This window comes from Bos grunniens, chromosome 9, assembly GCF_055505025.1.
Source record: "Bos grunniens cultivar Pamir isolate PY7600 chromosome 9, Bosgru_T2T1.0, whole genome shotgun sequence".
NCBI classification, from domain to species: Eukaryota; Metazoa; Chordata; class Mammalia; order Artiodactyla; family Bovidae; genus Bos; species Bos grunniens.
The window spans coordinates 61,603,376-61,626,568 of record NC_141173.1 but is presented as its reverse complement, the minus strand read 5'-3'; the positions used below and the strand labels follow the sequence as shown (position 1 = coordinate 61,626,568).

Here is a 23,193-nt window from a genome sequence, read left to right as displayed (position 1 = left end):
TGGGTTGGAAAGATCACCTGGAGAAGGGCATGGCAACCCATTCTAGTATTCTTGCCTGGAGAATTCTCCAACCAAACAGAAATGATTCTTTGGATCATTTGATACTTTGTGTGTGGGTCACTGACTTTCTTAGAACGTTGGAGAAGAGGTTGGGCAAATGAACTCAAGCTGTGAGAATAAGAAAATGTGGTACCACTTCTCATTTTCCTGAAAGTCCTTCAGCTTCCCCCTGTCTAATCGGTTGCATAGCCCACCTGTCCAGTCTGTTGCGTAGCCACGTAAACATCAGGCAGTTACCTGCACAGATGCGTGAAGAGTGTGCTGTGTATGTTTGGCTGCAAATCTATCAGCATTACAACAAATAGCGAAGACTCAAAAAAATATCACAGCAGTTATCACAGCTATGAAAGATGAGACAGGTAGGGGTCCAAGGTCATATGAGAATGATCTTCTGTTGACAGTTCACTGATTCCTGGATTATTAGTGGTTTTTCTGAGCCACATGGGACCAGCTAAGAAGTATTGCCTTGGGATAATCCCTCGCAGTTTGGTGGTTAGGACTCAGTGCTTGAGAGCCTGGGTTCAATCCCTGGTTGGAGAAATAAGATACCACACGCCTCGAGGTGCAGCCAAAAAGTATTCCTCTAGACTTCAAATCCTAGGCTGCAGAGTGGAAGGGGTGAGCAAACCCAGCTCTTCTTGTTTCATGTGAACGAGACTGGGGCATGTTTTTAAAAGGCGGCCAGTTATATTAGCTTTGATTATGATAGTGTTACTGTTTGTTTTGACTTAGGAGAGAGCAGTAGGTATGTAGCTACAAGAAAAATTTGCAAAAAATAAGAGTTTGTCCTCCCACATTCTCTTCTTTAAGATGCGATTTCTTAAGTATCACAGTTACAGCATGCTGAGAAATATAGAGATTTTATTTAATGCTGCTCCGGTTTTCAGAACTTCATTTTTGAAAAAGTAAAGTATTCAAATTCAGTGTTTTTGGTGGGGGGCTGCATCGTGCAGCATGAGGGATCTTAGTTCCCTGACTAGGAATGAAACCCAGGCCCTTGGCAGTGAGAGCACAGCGTCCTAGCCACTGGACTGCCGTCGAATCCCCCAGATTGAGTACTTTTTGAGCATCTACTATGTGCTTAGATGGGGCTCTAGTGGTCCTTGCCACCCTGGGGCTCACAATCCATCCCAGGAGACAGAAGTTAAACAAGTAATGACAAGTCTCCTCAGCGTCACGAAGAGAAACCCACAGCGGGTGTCCCTGGACCTGCGGGTCAAGGAGGGTCTCCCTGGGAAAGTGACACCCAGAATCAGGCTTCAGAGATGAGTGAAGATTAAACCAACGAAGGAGGGAGGGAGAGTTCCAGATGAGGGACGCGCCTGTTGCCAAGGCAGGACTTCAGAGTGTGGCAAGCCCCAAGAGGTGAGGCTGGGGTCAAGGGGCCAGTGCCTCCTGTTAAGAGTTGTAAGTTGATTCCTAAGGGCAGCCACCATGCTGTGAAAGGCCTTAAGAATAGAAATGACAGAATCAGATTTCTTGTTTTCAAAAGAGCACTCCGGCCTCAGTGAGAAGCAACCAGAGAAGGTGAAACAAGCCTGGTTGACAGGCTCTGGTACCGATCCAGGTGAGTGGCAAGAGATGGCGGGGGCCTGGGCCTGGGTAGTTGCTGTGGGGCTGGAGAGAATTGGATGGATCAAATCTAGGTCCCTTTGTAAAAATAATGTGTTTTTTCCCTCGTTACTTAAATATTTTTCTGATTACTTTTTGGCTGTGCTGGTTCTTCTTTGGTGTGTGGCCTTTTCTCTGGGTGAGGTCAGTGGGAGCTCCTCTGTAGTTGTGCACAGGCTTCTTGTGTGGTGGCCTCTCTTATTGCAGAGCAGGGGCTCTAGGGCGCTCAGGCTGAGTAGTTGCGTCTCCTGGGCTCTAGAGCACAGGCTCAGTAGTTGTGATTCATGGGCTTGGTTGCTTCTCGGCATGAGGGATCTTCCCAGACCTGGGCTTTGAACCCGTGTCTCCTGCATTGACAGATTCTTTACCACTGAGCCACTGGAGAAGGAAGCCCTTAAATGTTTTTCTTACAAAAAGTCTTGAGAAAATGTATAAGCACAAAAAAGAAAATCACCTAATCCCATCTCCCAAGGAGCAGCGTTATTTCTTCAGTATAAACCCTTCCAACCTCTCTTCCAGGCATTTACAATACACATTAATTGTAAAAGCAAAATTTGTATATTAGGTATACATTGTTTTATAACCTATACTTAAAAAAAAAACAATGTAGTTATTTTTTAGGCACGCCCCCCTACTTGTGGAGTCTTAGTTCCCAGACCAGGGATTGAACTCAGGCCCTTGGCAGTGAGAGCACAGAGTTCTAACCACCGGACCTCCAGGGAATTCCCTAATCTATACTTTTAAAGTTCTTTGGACTGTGTTGGCAGTCGAAATGCCTTGGTGTGAGTTTGTACATTTCTCCAGAAAGAATCCTCTATCGGTGTATATAGATAAACTGAGTGCCTTTTTTTTTTCCCTTTTGAGCCTGGTATATAGTCCTTGTTTTGTTCAGTCGCTCAGTCATGTCTGACTGTTTGCGACCCCATGGACTGTAGCACGTCGGTGTTCCCTGTACTTCACTATCTCCCGGAGTTTGCTCAGACTCATATTCATCAAGTCGGTGATGCCATCCAAATGTCATCTTCTGTCACCCGCTTCTCCTCCTGCCCTCAATCTTTCCCAGCATCAGGGTCTTTTCCAGTGAGTCAGCTTTTCATAGCAGGTGGCCAAAGTATTGGCGCTTGAGCTTCAACATTAGTGCTTCCAGTGAATATTCAGGGTTGATTTCCTTGGTCCTGAATCTTGTTAATTCCTGGCCTGAAAGAATCTGTACGCAACCATGGGAGAAGGGTCCCTGGGAGATGCTTTGTAGAAGCTGCAGTTCCCGGAACTCTGGTGTAGGGCAGGCAGCCACCATTCAGGTTTTCCCTAGGCTGTCGCTGGGGCAAGGGAGGTGCTGATGGCACTCAGCTGCATCTCTGAATGGTCAGAGGGAAACGGCGTCAGATACTGAGAACGAGCTGCCAAACAGCTTCCTGCAGAGTGAGCTGAGGCCAGCACCTCTGCTGAAGGGGAAAGTAAGAAATGAAATACTGAAAATAGCACAGTGTTATCTATCAAATCTGTCTCAATTAAAAAGAGAAATGAGATAATTTGGGGGTGTCTCCTTGAAGCAGTATGTGAGATGACCCTTCTTAATAGGTCATTAAATAAGCTGATATCCTTCCAAATCAGGAATTGTTTGTCGTCCCTGTTCGGTTTGTCACTTTCACTTTGTCAGATACGTTTTTTGTCTCTGCCAAATCTGTAGAAGGAATTTTAGCTTCCTGGGTCAGCAGTATCCACCAGTGGTCTGGGAGATTTTTATAGGGCAGCCCCTGAAGATTGAGGGACTAACGTCTCTTGGTTCTAGGAGGATTTCTCCCTCCTTCTCTTCCAGGAGAGATTAGGAGGGAGAGTCTCATGACATTGAGCTGCACTTATTTAGACTGCACCCTCCTGGTCTCAGTATCTGGCCCCAGCACTGCATAAGGAGGAAGGGGGTCACTTCTGGTGCCCCAAAGCCTGGTCCTGACCCTCCTGAGATGCAGCCTTCAGCACATCAGGGGAATCAAAGATGCAGGGATTGCTCCAGGTCACCAGAATCCCTAGGCAGCGAAGCTGGGATGACCTTCTGTGTCCAGGGTCTATCTTGGTCATATGGAGATGGCGGGTTTCCCCTTGAGAGCTGGAGCAGCCTCTTCAGCCTGTTGTTTTATTCTCCCACAATTAACCATGGTAATCTGTGCCCGGGCGCTGGAGGGTAGGCCTCAGGAGAGGATGATGTTTAAGGAGCTGCAGCATCTTGGGCAGTCAGTCTTGCATTGGACAAGATTAACATCTTCCTTCCTTTTTGAAGCAAAATAGATAACGTGTAAGAAATGGACAGGAGTTTGAGCAAACTCTGGGAGATAGTGGACAGGGAAACCTGGTGTACGCGTGGGGTTGCAAAGAGTGGGACATGAACTTAGCGACTGAACAACAAATTATAAGAAATGATGAAATTCACATGTGGTGGTGATTATCACATTACCGGAAAGAGTTTTTTAACTTTTAGGTACACGTGTGTCCCAGGTGACCTCTGTTTCTCTTTCCACACTCCCTGGGAATTCAGGCAGGAGGGAACGTGGTGGCAGCTTTGAGAGGCAGTTTGGTTTTTTGCATTCGTGAGCGGGTGTCTTCGTGGGATCAGCTGGGGAGGGTTGGCTCTTGGTAAATATAAAGAGGGAATTTGCCTTCAAAGATTATCCTTCAGAGGATCTAAGGAGATGTTTCAAGAATGCTTTTTCTTTATTTTTTATTGAAATATAGTTGATTTACAGTGTTGTGTTAATTTCTGCTGTATGGCAAAGTGACTCAGTTACACACCGAGTCTCATATATATACATATGAGTGAAGTCGTTCAGTCGTGTCTGACTCTTTGCGACCCCATGGACTATAGCCCACTAGATTCCTCTGTCCATGGGATTTTCCAGGAAGAAATACTGGAGTAGGTTGCCATTTCCTTCTCCAGGAGATCTTCCCGACCCAAGGATTGAGCCTGGGTCTCCTGCATTGTAGGCAGACGCTTTACTGTCTGAACCACCAGGCAAGTCCTTATATATATATGTTCTTTTTTATATTCTTATCCTGGGTGGTTTCTCCCAGGATAATATTGAACACAGTTCCCTGGGCTATATAGTAGGACCTTGTTGTTTAAAGAAAGTTTTTAAAAAAATTATTTTATTTTTAAATTGGAGGATAATTGCTTTACAATATTTTGTTAGTTTCTGCCATATATCAACATGAATCAGCCGTAAGTATACATATGTCCCCTCCCTTATGATCCTCCCTCCCACCTTCCACCCCATCCCACCCTCTAGTTTGTCACAGAGCACTGGATTTGAGTTCCCTGCATCATACAGCAAATTTCCGCTGGCTATCTAATTTTACATATGGTTTTGTGCATGTTTCAGTGACAGCCTCTCAATCAGTCCCACCTTCTCTTCCCTCCCCTGTGTCCACAAGTCTCTTCTCTGTCTCTGCATCTCCATTACTGCCCTGCCAATAGGTTCATCAGCACCATCTTTCTAGATTCCATATATATGTGTTAATATATGATATTTATCTTTCTCTTTCTGACTGACTTCACTCTGTGTAGTAGGCTCTAGGTCCAGCCATCTCATGAGAACTGAGTCAAATGCATTCCTTTTTGTGGCTGAGTAATATTCCGTTGTGTATATGTACCATAGCTTCTTGATCAATTCCTCTGTTGATGGACATATAGGTTGCTTCCATGTCCTGGCTATTGTAAATAGTGCTGCTATGTATGTTGGGGTACCTGTGTCTTTTTCAACTACGGTTTTCTCAGGGTATATACTCAGTAGTGGGATTGCTGGGTCATAGGGTAGTTTTATTCCCTTTTTTTTTTTTAAGGACTCTCCATATGTTCTCCATAGTGGTTGTGTCAGTTTGCATTCCCACCAACAGTGCAAGAACATTCCCTTTTCTCCACACCCTCTCTCTGCGTTCTTTGTTTATAGATTTTTTTGTTGATGGCCATTCTGACCGGTATGAGGTGATATCTCCTTGTTTTGATTTGCATTTCTCTAATAATAAGTGATTTTGAACATCTTTTCATGTGCTTATTAGTCATCTGTGTGTCTTCTTTGGAGAAGTGTCTGTTTAGGTCTTCTCCTTTTTGATTATGTCGTTTGTTTTTCTGGTATTGAGCTGAATGAGCTGCTTGTATATTTTGGTGATTAATCCTTTGTCAGTTGTTTCATTTGCTGGAAGACTTTTTTTTCTATTACTGGACCAACTTACGGTTGGAAGACTTCAGGGTCTTTCAGGGTATGGACTTCCCAGCTGGTGCTAGTGGTAAAGAATCTGCCTGCCACTGCAGGAGACGTAAGAGATACAGGCTTGATCCCTGTGTTGGGAAGATCCCCTGGAGGAGGGCTTGGCAATCTACTCCAGGATTCTTGCCTGTAAAATTCCATGGACAGAGGTGCCTGGTGGGCTACAAACCATAGGATTGTAGAGAGTTGGACGTGACTGAGCGACTGAACACACATACACACACACATACTTAGGTATTTCATAAAAAGTGACAAAGGCAAGCACTGAACTTTTCAAAAGAGCTGAGACGTAGTGCTCTATGGCCACAAGGGGACTGTTCTTTTTTTATATTTATCATCCTGATAACTCATTCCTATCCTGCCCAGAGAAGAGTTTCCACTCCCTTCTGGATCTAGAATTCTCCCTTTTTACCGTAAGAGAAGCTGTGGAAAGTTTGATGTCACAGGGTCTGTGATATGCCAAAGTTGCCAGATCCACACCTCTCTCTGTGCAGGTTTCTCAGTGGCTGGAGCAGCTAGTATCATTTATTCATTCGACAACCACTTAGGACACTACCGTGTTTGGTGCTGAGCTTGTTGAAATAAATACATGAAAGTCACTACTCTTGAGGAGTTTACTGCGTGAATCAGTCTCTTGGGCTGGGTTGGTGTCTAATGTCAGATACTGGTTCTAATGCTACATGCTCTTACCTCTAGTGTCTGATAATGGTGCAGTCTGTTCGGCTATACAACATGTTTCTGTAATGAAATGAGCTCATATACAATTTAAAAGAGAATAACATCAGTTCATATGCTTCTCACCCTATGGAAGAAGAGCCAGAGTAGCAGGTTAGAATTATAACCTTTATAATTCTCCAACCAGCAGGAAAGGGAAATGCCTTCAGCTGAACTTCTCATCCATAGGAAGGAGCTCTTTCTGCTCTGCTTTAAGAAAATTAAAAATGGGTCCCTGTGCCCAGAGCTCCATTCCTAGAGACGTGGACCCCTAGCCTTGAGGGCTCCCAGCTGGCAGCAGGCTGTACGTCCTGCTATCTGGTCTGGCCTGGAAAACTAGCATCTCCATCCTGTCGGGTCTTTTTGTACCTTTAATATTTTCTGCAGTCACCTCTTGCTGCCACAGGCTGCTGGTTTGCTTCTGAGGTGCTAATTGTGTGTGTGTATGTGTGCATGCACACATGTGTGTGAGTGGTCTTGTTACCATTGATATTTTTAAAATTTAAGTATAGTTTACAGTGTTGTATTAGTCTCTGGTATACAGCAAAGTGATTCAGATATATATATATATGTGTGTGTGTTTGTGTGTGTGTGTATTCTCTTTCAGATTACTTTCCATTGTAGGTTATTACAAGATATTGAATACAGTTCCCTGTGCTATACAGTAGGTCCTTATTGTTTATCTATTTTATATACAGGAGTGTGTATCTGCTAATGCCAAACTCCTGATTGGTTACCGTAGGTTTTGTTAGTATATGTGCTGCTGAAGCAAGCCTGGTTACCATTGGTTTTGAATGATCTTTGAGTGGTCCGATCCATCCTGTGTTTCCCCAGTGCCCTGGTGCTGACTTCTGGAAGGCCTAGAGGGGTAAACATTCTTACACTGAAGTGGGGGTTCTGAGCCTCCTGTTCCCTCCGCTCAGCCTGGCCCAGCACCCTTCCATCTGTGAACCCTCAAGGAATAGAGCCCTGGAAGTCCTGTGCCTGGCTCTGCAGTGTGGCCACAGCTGGAGACAGGGACTGGGGGGGGCCTGACCAGTTCTCAGTGTTTGAAGTCGGCAGGGGATTTTACAGTCCGTTTACCGTTTCCTGAATTGGGCACAGAGTGAGGCATGTAAACTATCTTAATACTGTTTGGAATCCCTTTTTGTGTGACCTGATTCTGGGGTGACCTTAAGTGAGTAATAAAACCCTTCAGTGGCAGCAGGGAGTTAAGGAGCCTAGTTCCTACTCAAAGAGACAGAGCATCAGTGGTCCTCACTTGGCACAGTGCCCAGACTGCATCAGGCCTTCCACTTACAGCATTCCAGCTTGGGGCCAGGCCAGCCCAGCAGGAAGGGCCCAGGTTGGAGTAATAAATAAAGGATGCAGGAAACTCGGTCAGGAGGACTTGCTTTGAAAATGTTCCCAAGATACATGTATAACCTGATGCTGAAAGTCAGACCTTATGCCGGGTGGAGAGGTTCCACCAGCAGCCGCACGGAGCTCTCCTGGTCCCTTCACTCCTCATGCTGTGCAATGGAAGACCATTTAGAAAGCAGAAAGGGTGCTTTGAGGAGCAAATCTATTTGTTCATCTTCTGCATTGGAACGTTAGGGGTTAAAAAGATGGTTGAGATTATTTGCCCCACACAGATCTAAAAATGCTGTCATGGGCATTCATAGGAAGCTTTGTTAACCTCAGTCAGTTTTAGGAGTCGTAAGCACGGGAGGCCTAATCTCTGTTGCTCTGTGACCCAGAGAGCTTGTCTGTGGAGACAAGAGGTGGCTCAGTGTGCCTGTGGCCATGCACCCCCTTGCCCCGACCGGTGGATGGAGAGGTGTGCTCCTGTCTGGGAATTCAGCCAACACTGTGATCTGTTCTTTCTCTTGGCTTCTGTTTTCATGGTTATGTCACTGTTAGATAGAGGAATCAATAGAATGGAAGATATGGGCAAATAAATATGTTCCAACTAGAAGAAGCAGTGAATCCATTGTACTAGCAAGTACTTTCCTTGAAGGAGAACCATAGGATGCTTTATCTCACTTTTCTAAGAGAAAAGACATTATTACCCAATCACATGGATGAAGACTGGTTGATATTTCTCAGATCCTTCTATTTCAGCATCTCCGCATCCTTATCCCAGTCCAAGCCTCTGCATCTGTGATGCTGCAGCAACAGTAGTCCCGTTGATAACCCTGGGCCCTACCGTTGCCCCATCCCTCTGCTCTTCATGCCGCACCATGCAGACCATTTCAATATTGCTGATTTGGCCGCGGGACTTCCTCTTAAATGCCTTCTCAGGGCTCACCATCGCCCCATACACCTTCCTTGCCTTTTCTTCCCGTCACTGGATCACTGGACCTTTGAGTGGCCTCCACCCGCAACACAACGTCATCCCTCCTTATTCCCTGTATTAGTCAGGTTCTCCAGAGAGACAGACCAATGGGATGTGTGTGTGTTAAGAGATTTATTATAAGGATTTTGCTGTTGTGATTATGGAGGCTCGCAAATTCAAAATTTGTAGACTGGGCCAGCAGGCTGGAGACCCAAGAGAGCTGATGTTTCAATTCCAGTCTGAAAGCAATCTGCTGGAGGATTCTCTTTTTGTTCTAGCCAGACCTTCAACTAGATGAAGTCCACCCACATTATGGAGGGGAATCTACTATACTCAAATCCCCTGACTAAATGCTAATCTCATCCCCAATCAGCCTTACAGAAACATCCTGAGTGTTTGACTAAATATCTGCGCACCCTGTGGTGCAGCAAGTTGACACATAAAATTCACTATCACACTTCTCTTTGCTTTTTGTCATCTGTCCACAGCTTATCTAATGTGCTACACTAATTCTGGACTCAGGGGCTTTGTGCAAGCTGCTTATTCCACCTGGAGTGCATCTGGAATTCCACTTCCTTAAGGGGGCCTTCCCTGATCTCCCAGGCTAGGTTCATTCCCTCAGCTATATATTGCTAGAGTACACTAAGTTTCCCTTTAATATCACACTTAGAATCACTTGCTCAGTGCCAACCTTTCCCACTAGACTTTAAGTTCCATGGAGGCAGGAAGCATTTCTGATTTGCTGTTACATGCCTTTTCAAAGGTCATCCAATGAATGAATGAATTAAAATACTAATAGTTTACACTGTATTAAGCGTTTACAAGTTATGAGACTCTAACATACCCACATGCAACCCTGTGAAGTACATATGATTATCTTTACTTTTACAGAGGCCCATGGAAGTTAGGGACTTGCCCAAAGTCATGTCACTAGTCATATAGAATCTGGGCTTCAAATAGAATAATAATAAATGTACTTGCTAGTGCTTACAGCACTTAATAAGGGTCAGGTAATGTGCTATGTATTTGACAACTTGGAGAAGGCAATGGCACCCCACTCCAGTACTCTTGCCTGCAAAATCCCATGGATGGAGGAGCCTGGCAGGCTGCAGTCCATGGGGTCGCGAAGAGTCAGACACGACTGAGCAACTTCACTCTCACTTTCCACTTTCATGCATTGGAGAAGGAAATGGCAACAACTCCAGTGTTCTTGCTTGGAGAATCCCAGGGACAGCGGAGCCTGGTGGGCTGCCATCCATGGGGTCCCACAGAGTCGGACACGACTGAAGCAACTTAGCAGCAGCAGCAGCAGCCCGATGTGGTAAGGAGCCCATACATGCTCCACAGTGTTCCCTCCTCTTGGATTCACTCTCGAAGACCCGCTTCCATATGTCCTAGGAACCCAGAATCTGGAATTTGTGGGGAGGCTGGTCCCTCTTAACCCTAGAGTCTTCTCTAGATCATCTTCAGTTGTCTTTTCCTCTGCCCCAGTAAACAGGGGCAAGTTAGCAAGTCTGCTGGCCAAGCTGACATCCAGTTGAGGAACAGTTCTGCTCTGCCCTTCTTGAAGGTATTTCTAGTCTGTCCAAGAACCCCCTCGCCAGCAACCACCGTGAATGCATGTGGGTGGAGAAAAGCTTCTCTTCATGATCACCATACTCTCCCCAAAGCAGCTCTCTCCCTGTCTGCCACTTCTGTACACCTAGTGGGATTGTGGGGTAAGCCAGATACTCTGAGTGACCTGGGCAAGGTGAGTCTAGGGATGTCACATAGTACCTGGTGCCAATAAGTAGTAAGGTTTGGTTTTCTGAAATCCAGTATATATTAACGCATGTATTTTTTGAGTCTGTGTGTCTCCTCAAGATGACTTGAAAATACATTTACACCCCCAGGATATGGGGGGATTGTTAGCTAGATGTCTGTTTCGTTATGTTAAATTACAGACTGATATCCTAGGAGTCTGAATCCCTTGGAGGATGGGGCAGGTCTTTTTTTTTTTTCCTGTGTCAAGTTGCAATATTATTAATGCAACCACGTATGGCTCGGCTATAGAAGAGTTTAATTTTCAAAGACAATTAGATACTTTTATGGCTGACTTGAAGCATTTGTCCCCAACCACTGAGTTGGTATCGTGTTGCCTCCCTAACGGGTTCTTGCTGACAGTCAAAGGAGAGATAAGTCGGGGGAGGTACAAAGCTTTTCAATTAATTTATGACCCTCTTAGGTGTCAAGCCTGTAATTACTCTGTGACTGTTGCCTTTGCCGAAAGGAAAAAACAGTTCATTGAAAACCTGTTTTATGGAGAAGTCATTTTCTGAACTTGAAAGATTTGTCCCTCCAGAGCAGTGAGTGAGGAGGAATGAAGATTTTGGCCTAATCTTTTTCCTAACCAGTGAGTTTGTAAAGCACTTTTTGATGAATAGGAATTTGTTTAACAGAATCTTTAGATCCTTTTTTTTTTGATCATACCAAGTGACAGGCAAGATCTTAGTTCCCCCACCAGGGATCGAACCTATGCCCCCTGCAATGGAAGCATGGAGTCTTAACCACTGGACTGCCAGGTTAGTCCCTTATTTTTACATTCTTGACTAGACATATCACAGACAACTCATTCATTCATTCATTCATTCAGCAAATATCTGTAAGTGTTACTGTGCCCAGCGACTGTGGCATGCTTGGGGATAAAGTGATGAACATGGGAGAGAACCGGAGGATGGGAGAAGCCCCAGCCCTCTTGGAGCTCCCATGGGATGGGGGTGACTGGAGACAGACAATATGCAAGTAAGTAAATTAATGAAAATGATTTTGCATGGTGTTGACTGTTGTAGAAAATAGAACTCGGTCATGTGATACAGTGTGTGCACTTGGGGGAGGGGGTAGCTAGTCCATCCTGAATCACCCAAAACATTGTAGACTTAGGGACCTGCTGCCTGAGGAAGGTTCGTTATTCCCGTCCCTGCTATCAGCATGATTGCAAAGTGGGGCTGCCCACCTGGCAGGTGGAAAAGGATACCTTTGTGAGAGCCTGGCAGACTTTTAGTGGGACTCTCTTTGGATTCCTCTTTCAGCTAAATAGAGCACAGAGCTTCTTTAGGGAAAAGAGAAGAATGTATTGCAAGTTTTAAACAAGAGTAAGGTTCCCCAATTGCTGCCTCAATCAAGTTCATTAAAACTGAATGTATATTTAAAACTTCCTTATGATTAACTGTGTTATAATGTAAGTAGTAATACTTGAATGTCTCCACTATGTTGAAAGGCATCTTGATTTAGGAGAAAGGGAGTCATGTACCCTCTAAACCTTTGGCTTTCATTAAGTGTAAGTAGTAAATCTCAAATGCCTGTGGTATAAATAAGGTAACATTTCTAAGAATTAGCCACTCTAGGAAATAAATATTTGGCTTGAAAAGCTCTACTACTGTATACTGTTTGCATGTTTCCCCAGCTGCTGTGTTTTGATAGCTGGGGCAATAAGATTAAAACAGACACGAGTTAAAAACACACACATACACACATGGAAAGATCAGTGCGAAGATCTGAGTTTGTGCTTTTGGTTTCACTGATAAATACAGAACGTGATGTGCATATGGTGTCTGGCTGCATTCCTCCCCTGTGCCAGGTCCTAGCGTACCCAGGACCCTTCAGCAGGATGCTCTACAGAGAACCCCTGGCAGTAGTGACCAGTATGATTTAGGACCTTGTTCTGTGTGGAGAGCAAATTTAAGTAAAAAAATGCATGTATTCTGAAGGAATGCCATATATTTGGCCTAATGTGAAAAGATGATGCCTTCTTTTTTTAAATATTTATCTATTTATTTGGCTGCATTGGGTCTTAGTGGCAGGATTCTTCATTGTGGCACTCAGGCTCAGCTGCTCTGCAGCATGGGGGAGATTACTTCCCCGACCAGGGATCGAACCTGAGTCCCCTGCATTGCAAGGCGGATTCTTAACCACTGGACCACCAGGAAAGTCTCAGTGGATACCATCATGAAGCTAGTTAGGCAGCACCCAGCAGTTGAGAACAGTTGCCCTAGAATTTGGCAAGCAGGTCACATCCTGACCCGACCTCTGGCTAGCTGTGCAATCCAGGTTAAGTGGCCTGACCTCTTTTTGGTTTATTTCCTCACCTATGGAAGGTGGGTATTCACAGGGCCAACCCCCGTGCTGTCCAGAGGTCTTAAGTGAAGACCTTATCATGATGCGTGGTCCAGGGTTAAAAGGTTCGGCACTGTTATCTCTCTTATCATTCCTACCATCATATTTACTGGATTCCACCTGGTATCCAGATGGGGCTGCTTTTGCCCTTTGGTGTTTGCTCCGCTGCTGTGTCTCTGTAAAGCAGCTTAAAAGCTACATCTCCAGAAATGGAGGTGTTCCTTGGAGGAGGGTTATGTACTGCTGTGAACTTGGCCTCTAAGTGATTCTGCTCCCAAGTCTCAGAGCAGTAGAATGCACTCTTGGTGAAATGCTGCCCGACAGTCCTCTCTGTGGCCCTGATGTGCAGAGAAAGACACGTCTGGGAATTTTTAAAGGAATGTAGCTGATCCAGTAGGAGTTGTTGCAAAGGCTAACTAGAATGTATGTGCATTTATACACACACACACACACACACACACACACACATAATTGTATTGTAGGGCTTCCCTGTGGCTCAAACAGTAAAGAATCTGCCTGCAGTACAGGAGACCTGGATTCAATACCTGGGTTGGGAAGATCCCATGGAAGAAGAAATGGTTACCCACTCCAATGCTCTTGCCTGGATAATCCCATGGACAGAGGTGCCTGGTGGGCTACGGTCCTTGGGGTCACAAAGAGTCAGACATGACTGAACAACTAACACTTCCACTTTCATAACTGTATTATATTTATAAAGTTAAAAAATATATTTTAGTATATATATATATATTTAATGGCATCAGAATTGATTAAGTAAAATTAATGACCTTATGTTATGTAGGGAGAACCTTGGAAAGTAAGCCAGTAGGCCGGTGAGCTTTCTCTGTTTTTCTCTAGTCCATACTGCAAAGCTGGGTAAGATGGGCACGTTTTTTCCCTTTGTTCCATCTGAAAATGTGTGTGATGGATGCAAAGAGATATTTGTTCATTGCCACATTATTTGTGACAAAAATAAAAAAAGAATTGTAAACAGCCTAAATGATTATCAATAAAGGAAAGTCTAAATAAACTAGTATTCCACAGAATCCTATTTCAGCAGTTTAAAAAAAAAAAATCAAGTTGCAAAGAATTAATATGATAATTATTAAAATGCACACACACACAACTGTATACCATTGAGAGAATATGTGTTTGTGCTTGTGTGTTTGTGTGTGTATACATGCCCACAGAAATAATTTGAAAGGGATGTCATCAAACTGGGAATATAGTTTCCTACAGGAAGGAAATTGGGATGAAGAGAAGGTGAAATTCAAGGGGAATTTTTCTTTCACTGTCATATTTGAATTTTAATGTACAATGAGAAATTACATATGTATTACTTGTATGGTTAAATTTAAAATAATTTCTAAAATAGATGTGAGGACAACTATCTTAGTTCAGGCTGCTATAATGAAAACCATAGACTGAGTGGCTTAAGTAGCAAACATTTCTTTCTCACAGTTCTGGAGGCCAGGAGGTCCAAGGTAAAAATGCTGGGTGATTCTGGTTTTGGCAAGGACTCTCTTCCTAGCTTGTGGACAGCCACCCCTTTCCTGTATCCTCAGATGGCAGGGAGAGAGGGGACTCTGGTCTCCTCTTCTTAGAAGAGTACTAATCCCATTATGGGGCCCCACCCTCATGACCTCATCTAAACCTAACTACCTCCCAAAGCAGCTTCCCAATTCCATCCCACTGGGGATTAGGCTTCAATACACGAATTTGGGGAGATACAAGTATAGTGAATAACACCAATCTGCAAAGCTTTTGAAAAGCTCCATTGCAGAATGTAAAGCCAGGTACTTGTGAAGATACTACTTTGTATTCTCACTCCAGGACCCTGGTATTTTTCAGATATAACAGCCAGTGATATTTCTTCAACCAAAATTCATGTTCCATTTAGATTCTAAGTGTTAGGATGACTAAACAAAATGAACAGTGTACCCATAGTTAGACTTTGGTCTGCAAAGGACTGCTTTACTAGTGGTCTTTTGTCATAGACAAATGGCTCTCACTAACTACATAATGAGTATCTACTTTTTGCAAAGCACTGTGAAGGCAAATAAGGGAAGAATAAGAGTAGAATATTACTCCTTAGCTGTAGAATTTTTCTGTGTCACTGTTTGGATGAACAGTGACACCTGAAATTATTTAAGATAATCAGTATAAGTAATTCAGTGTTAAATCACTTTGCAACATATTCTTCTTAAGGCAGAAATTAGCTGAAGGTACTCCTAATTATAGCCCGTTAATTTCAATTTCAGAAACTGGTGTCATTTTTTTTTTCCCCTTTCTATTTGTCTAACAAAGTTCTATTTCCAGTCATTAAGAAGAAGGTAACTCTGTGGGAAGAGTAGGGATTTCATTTGCCCAAATGAGTAACCTTTAACTACTCAATTTCAAGTTGCCAAATGTCTATTTGTTCTTGGGTTTTTGTGGTATTTTATATTCAGCTTGCCTGATGTTGGGCAGAATTTAGGTCACTAAATACCATGGAAATGCAAGGAATGTCAGACATGACAAAAAGCTGTTGTAGTTCCTTAATGTGCATGCTTGCTAAGTTGCTCAGTCGTGTCCGACTCTTTGCGACCTCATGGACTTCAGCCAGGCTCCTCTGTCCATGGGATTCTGCAGGCAAGAATACTGGAGTGGGTTGCCATGCCTTCCTCAGGGGATCTTCCCACCCAAGGATCAAACCTTCATTTCTTGCATCTCCTGCACTGACAGGCAGATTCTTATACCATACCACCACCTGGGAAGCCCATAAATGTTCCTTCATACCATCTTCTAAGGCAAATATTCTACTTTTTATTTCACCTTTTTAGACTGCCAACTATTATGTCAGGGACAGAGTACTATTTTGTTTTACAGATGTAAGAAAAATAGCATCTGTAGATCTTCCTGTTCTAGAGATGGTGTCCTGAGTCTTCCTAGGGAGCCATTGTGAGGGTTCTGTTAGTGTCTAAGTTTATCTCTATGTACTTTACAGCTGGAGGCTGGGGAAATACCCACAGATGCTTGTGTGGACCTGCTCGACTACCTGTGAAACAGATGTGGTCACAACTCCATTTGTCACTGGGACTCTGTAAGCCTCCACTCCAACTGGAGAACTACCGTTTAGGTCCCACAGGTTCAGGGTCAACTCAGACCCAGTACAACACAAAAGATGTGGCATCCACTTTGCCCAGTGCCAAAGATCCTTGTAAGCAGTTACAGATCTTTGTAGCAGGACCGGTGAATTCTTTATCATATGAACTCTCTGGCCGGGTTCCTCTCCAAGGAGACCTAGCCTCTTCTCTTCCAGTGGCCTGTGAACCTGTGGATTATAGCAGCTGATGTCAGTCTTCTGTTCTCCAGCTCACTCTCTCTCAGTTTTTAATTTTGATGTCATTTGTTTTTGTTTACTTTTTCTTTTTAAATTTTATTTATTTGTCTGTGCCAGATCATGGTTGTGGCATGTAGGATCTTTAGTGGGATCCAGTTCTCTGATCGGGGATTGAACCTAGGCCCCCTGCATTGGGAGCATGGTGTCTTAGCTACTGGGCCACCAGGGAAGTCCCTCCAGCTCACTGTTGATTTTTTTTTATACAAGTCAAATAACGCCCCTAGTCAGTCCACCCATCTTGCCTGCAGCTGATCTGTCATGGCCACAGGTTCCTAATGATCAAAGCACTCCGTTTGTTACTCTGGCCTTGCTTTGGATTATGGTGTTTACATTCATCTAGCCTCTGATGCTTAGTTGTCACCACTTGGCCTCTGGTCTTTTGGAATCCTGTCATCCTCCAAAAGAGCCCAATACCAGGGAGCATCTCCCATGTCCACTCCAGCCAATGGAGACCAGAACCATTGGACATCTCACCAGTGCTCTTACCCTTTAGAGAAGGGAGCAACCTCTTGGTTTTTCTAGAATCATGGTCAGCTGTGTGTGCTGTGTGCTAAGTCACTTTCAGATCAGATCAGATCAGATCAGTCGCTCAGTCATGTCCGACTCTTTGCAACCCCATGAATCGCAGCACGCCAGGCCTCCCTGTCCATCACCAACTCCCGGAGTTCACTCAGACTCACGTCCATCGAGTCAGTGATGCCATCCAGCCATCTCATCCTCTGTTGTCCCCTTCTCCTCCTGCCCCCAATCCCTCCCAGCATCAGAGTCTTTTCCAATGAGTCAACTCTTCGCATGAGGTGGCCAGAGTACTGGAGTTTCAGCTTTAGCATCATTCCTTCCAAAGAAATCCCAGGGCTGATCTCCTTCAGAATGGACTGGTTGGATCTCCTTGCAGTCCCAGGGACTCTCAAGAGTCTTCTCCAACACCACAGTTCAAAAACATCAATTCTTCGGCGCTCAGCCTTCTTCACAGTCCAACTCTCACATCCATACGTGACCACAGGAAAAACCATAGCCTTGACTAGACGAACCTTTGTTGGCAAAGTAATGTCTCTGCTTTTGAATATGCAATCTAGGTTGGTCATAACTTTCCTTCCAAGGAGTAAGCGTCTTTTAATTTCATGGCTGCAGTCACCATCTGTAGTGATTTTGGAGCCCAGAAAAATAAAGTCTGACACTGTTTACACTGTTTCCCCATCTATTTCCCATGAAGTGTCCAACTCTTTGCAACCCTATGGACTGGAGCCCTCCAGGCTCCTCTGTGCATGGGATTGTCCAGGCAAGGATACTGGAGTGGGTTTCCATGCCTTCTTCCAGGAGATCTTCCTGACTCAGGGATTGAACCCATGTCTCTTATGTTTCCTGCATTGGCAGGTGGGTTCTTTACCACCAGTGCCTCCTGGGAAGTCCCCATAGTCAGATAGTGGGCTGTTCTTTATTTTCTTGTGGTAAGTCCAGTCTTAACCCTTCAACCTTCAAACCTTCAACTCATCTCTCAATATCATGCCAAGGCAGTTCCAGAATCTCCATTTAATTCACGGTAGGCCTTCCTTGTGCCTAGGCTTCCAGGAACCATCCCAACATTTGAGGACCAGGTGTCTGTGCCAGGATACTAAGCCACCAGTTACAGGAGAGTGTTTCTTGGTTGATAAGGTCTCTTCAGTCCAGCCTGACACTCACCGCATCAACCCTTCCTTACCCACACGTTCTCCATCCCATCTGTACATAACAGTGGAACCTGAGAGTCCTTTAGTACAAAGCTGTTTCCTGCAGGAGCAGGGACTGTCTCTAGGAAATTTCCCTGCAGGCTGTGCTGAGACCTGGCCCTAATTATCAGCAGGGGTGGAAGGATTTTGAGGAAGGGGAGCATCACCTTATGAGGCAGCTGACTCAGGTGAGCTCTTTGCAGGTCTCCAGGCAAGAAGGGGCAGCTCTCTTCCCCAAAGAAGGAGCTGCTTTGCTGGTCAGAAAGTTCAAGGGCATTTGGGAGTTCAGGATTGTGGGGCTTGTGCACTAGTGTCCCTGTGGCAAATCTCAGGGCCACTCCATACGGGTAAACTCCCCACACCTCTAGGAGTCCCACCCTTGGGTGCCAGAGAAACTCCATCCCAGCTGGGTACTATGTAATTCTCCTGGTCGGTAGTTCTGGTTGTAGCTAATAAGGCAGAGGTGAGAGAATTGTGAAGTAGTGCACAAAATGTGTCCAGAACAAGCATTTTCCACAGGACTTTATTGACAAGGTGAGGTCAGAGAAATACTTCATTTAAACCCAGAACTTCCTGTGTGACAGATACATTCACAGCAGTCACAGAAGGTCAGGTATCTTCAAGTGTCTCCAACCCCCAAAGATGGATTAAGTCTTGAAGAAAGCAGTATTGAAATAGAGTCACACATGGTTGTTTAGTCATATAGCTGCAATAATAATAGTGGTTATTGAAAGCTGGCATCTGTATGCATTCTAGATTATCGTTGTTGAGTCCTAAGTTGTGTCCAACTCTTTCAAGACCCTATGGACTGTAGCCCACGAGGCTCCTCTGTCCATAGGATTTCCTAGGCAAAAATATTGGAGTGGGTTGCCCTCATGCATGATAGATATATGCCTTATCTCATTTCTCTAAAATAGTGTTTTTATACATGATCTTATTTAATTTTCAAAAATTTTATCAAGTTGATAATATATCCTGTTTACAGAAGTAGCTGATACTCAGAGAAGTAACTTCTCTACAGTAAAATAACCAGTAAGGGATGGATCTAAATTTATCTGGCTCTAAAATGTTAACCAGCTGATTTTTTTATTGGAGTAGACTTGCAACCAGCTGATTTTTAACAGCTCTGTTGATACCCAACAAAACCCTGAAATTTTAGAATATACCAGTCAGAATTTTTTATACATATGTAGATAATTTCTGAAAAAGGAACAGTACAACAAACCAAAGATGTTCTAAAACATCATTTTTTTAAAAGTTGAAAGCAATGTGATGATTTTTAAAAATTGCAATAAGCTACATTTAGGGGAAAAAAATAAGAGAAAAAAAGACAATAGAGGGAAGCTCTTGTTCCATAGGATCTTCTCACTGTAACTGGCATTCACCAAGATGGCCCCAGGACCATGGAGAAGGGTCCTGCTGTAGGCAGTCTTTGCAGCCCTTGGTAATTACAGGATAAATTTGAAACTACCATCCTGGAATATTGCTGTTAAGAAAACTTCTGATTTATGGAGTACTACTGGCATTGTTGAGAATGATAATTTAAAAAGATCCTATTACAACTTGTTGTTTGGGGGATTACATAGAATGTGTTTCAGTAACAAGGTGAGGCAGGCGTAGGGGACAGTGGTTGATCTGGCAAGAGTTGGCTGTTGGACAGTAGAAACCATCATTATTACACTAGCTTCTGCCACCTCCGATAGGAGCAGCTTGCTCAGCAGTTTGAGAGGTATGGTGATGGGATCTGCTTTTTCTTGGGTCCACAGCCCTGGTGGTAACATCCTTGCTTTAACTTGAGGAAGAAGGGGGAGGGTGGGAAGGCATTCAGCATGCTTTCTTGGGGGAATGGAAGGAAGAGGGGGCAGTTTGTCCAGCTGATCCTCAGCCAACAAGCACTCCCAGCTGTAGCTCCTGGATAGACAGCTCATCCTCACGGACCTTGGAGAGAGCTCTTCCCACCCTGGTTCTCTGCTCATTGACATTTCTTCCTTTATGGGAGGTTTTCCCCCTTTGACTGAATAGCAGCCTCACCAGTTTAACTCCTTATGTAATATAGAGAAAATTGTACCCTTTAGTGGATAAAAGGGTCTGAGAGATGTCGCTGAAGAGTATATCCCAGGGATGTCGAAAGTATGTTTGTGAAGAGCTAGTGTCTGCTATTTCTGTCACTTTATCATCAACACTAGTTTACTAGGCATTTTCTTTTTTCTTTTACTTATGTGTTTATTGACGTATGGTTGGTATACAGTGTTGTGTTATTTTCAGGTATACAGCAAATTCAGTTATATACAAATACACACATACTCTTTTTCAGATTTTTTTCCCCTTTATAGGTTATTACAAAATATTGAGTATAGTTCTGTGTGCTATCTGCTGCTGCTGCTGCTAAGTCACTTCAGTCGTGTCCGACTCTTAGCGACCCCATGGACTGCAGCCTACCAGGCTCCTCTGTCCATGGGATTTTCCAGGCAAGAGTACTAGAGTGGGGTGCCATTGCCTTCTCTGCTGTGTGCTATCAGTAGATTCTTATTGATTATCTATTTCGTATACAGTAGTGTGTAAATGTTGGGGCTTCCTTGGTAGCTCAGCTGGTAAAGAATCCACCTGCAATGCGGGCAACCTGGATTCGATCCCTGGGTCAGAAAGATCCCCTGGAGGAGGGCATGGCAACCCACTCCAGTATTCTTGCCTGGAGAATCCCAATGGACAAAAGAGCCTGGCGGGCTACAGTCAATGGGGTTGCAAAGAGTCAGACACGATTGAGCGACTAAGCCCAGCACAGTGTGTATATGTTAATCCCAGACTCCTAATTTATCCTCCCCACCTTTCCCTTTTGGTAACCATAACTTTGTTTTCTGTCTGTGAATCTGTTTCTGATTTGTAAATAAGTTGATTTGTATCATTTTTTATAAAGATTCTGCATTTAAGTGATATGATATCATAGATACTTGTTTTTTTCTGTCCTACTTCACTCAGTATGACAATCTCTAGGTCCATGCATGTCGCTGGAAATGGCATTGTTTTGGCTTTTTATTTAATGACTGAGTAATATTCCATTGTATATATATGTACCACACATCTTTATGTATTCATCCATCAATGAACATTTAGGTTACTTTCATGTCTTGGCTATTGTGAATAATGCTTCAGTGAATATTAGGGTACATATATCTTTTTCAATTATGTTTTTCTCCAGATATATGCCAGGAATGGGATTGCAGGATCATATGGTAGCTCTATTTTCAGTTTCTTGAAGAGCCTGTCTACTGTTCTCCATGCTGACTACACCAGTTTGCCTTCCCCCCAACAATGTAGAAGGGCTCCCTTTTCTCCACACCCTCTCCACCATTTATTATTTGTAGACTTTTTGATGATGACCATTCTGACTGGTGGGTCTTCCCTGGTGGCTCAGATGGTAAAGAATCTGCCTGCAATGCAGGAGAGACCTGGGTTCGATCACTGGGTTGGGATGATCCCCTGGAGAAGGGAATGGCAACCCACTCCAGTATTCTGGCCTGGAGAATCCCATGGACAGAGGAGCCTGGCGGGCTACAGTCCATGAGGTTGCAAAGAGTCGGACCCAACTGAGCGACCCAACATTCACACACATACGTTCTGACTGGTATGAGGTGATACCTCATTGTAGTTTTGATTTGAATCTCTCTAATAATTAGCCATGTTGACCATCTTGTCATGTGCCTTTTGGCCATCTGCATTCTTCTTTGGAGAAATATCTATTTAGGTCTTCTGCCCATTTTTGATTGGGGTGTTTGTTTTTTTTTCATATTGAGCTATATGAGCTGTTTCTATATTTTGGAGCTTAATCCCTTGTCAGTTGCATCATTTGCAAATATTTTCTCCCATTTTGTAAGTTGTCTTTTCATTTTGTTTATGGTTTCCTTTTGCTATGCAAAAGCTTTTAAGCTTAATTAGATCTCATTTGTTTGTTTTTGTTTCCATTACTGTAGGAGACAGCTCCAAAGAGATATTGCTGCAGTTTATGTCAGAGAAGGCCCTATTGTTCATTCTCTGTGTGTCATCACTGTACCAGACTTTTAGCACCTTGTTTTCTGAAGGTTATGCTATTTTTTAATTGATGTGTAGTTAATGTACAATATTATCTGTTACAGGAGTACAGCATAGTGATTTTATCATTTTTAAAGGTTGTACTCCATTTATAATTATTGTAAAATACTGGCTCTGTTCCTTGTGCCATAGAATATATCCTTGTTGCTTATCTATTTAATATATAGTAGCCCTGAAGAAGGGAATTGTTACCCACTTCAGAGTTCCTGCCTGGAAAATTCCATGGACAGAGGAGCCTGGTGGGCTACGGACCATGGAGTTGCAGAGAATTGGACACAACTGAATGACTAACATTTTTTTTTCCATTTACTTCGCTTAATGTTTTCAAAGTCCATCTATGTTATATCAGGTGTCCGTGGTTCATTCCTTTTTTTGCCTGAACAGCATTTCATTGTATGGTTATGTACCACATTTGGTTTGTCCACTCACCAGCTGATTGACATTTGAGTTGTTTCCACTTTTGGTGATGAATAATGCTCACGTGGCCCCTGTATGACTTCACTGGACTTTTACTTGAAAACTTGTCTTCTTCTCAAAATATGAAATAAAATACAGTAGTTTCTGAGGCAGTGTTTAGAAGACTTCATAATATGGAGAGGCAGGCTCTCTGAGGGGACTTGTCCTTTGGAGCTTTGTTACTATTTTGCTGACCTTGTCCAGTGGAAAGCAGTGTTGTTTGTGAAACACTGAGTCTCAGCGTGTGGCTGGAGAGCAGGTGGTTTACATGGTAATCATCGTTATGTTTCCATTTCCCTTTCATCTCCCATCACTGGAATACATTCAAGTGCTTTTAAAGTCTAATTTGAGAAAAACAAGTCATGAGCTAAATGAGATGCCGTTCTCAGGGCCCTCTGTTTTCCATCATTTGGGCATTTGCTGTGGGCCCAGTGGATGGATGGGCTTCCC

General features: G+C 43.8%; 1 protein-coding gene across 16 annotated transcripts in view; it reads left to right on the top strand.

Annotated features, from left to right (window-relative positions):
• The window catches only part of ANKRD6 (ankyrin repeat domain 6), a 182,689-nt gene that overhangs the window by 78,093 nt on the left and 81,403 nt on the right, over positions 1–23,193 (top strand). For 3 of the 16 annotated variants that reach the window (XM_086317733.1, XM_086317728.1, XM_086317726.1), the window contains exon 1: positions 1,547–1,627. The exons of 12 other annotated variants lie outside the window; for them this stretch is intronic. The gene's annotated coding sequence lies outside the window, so the exon portion shown is untranslated. Of the gene's footprint in view, positions 1–1,546; positions 1,628–23,193 lie in introns of those variants that run through there. One more of the 16 variants, XM_086317740.1, reaches the window with a different exon arrangement.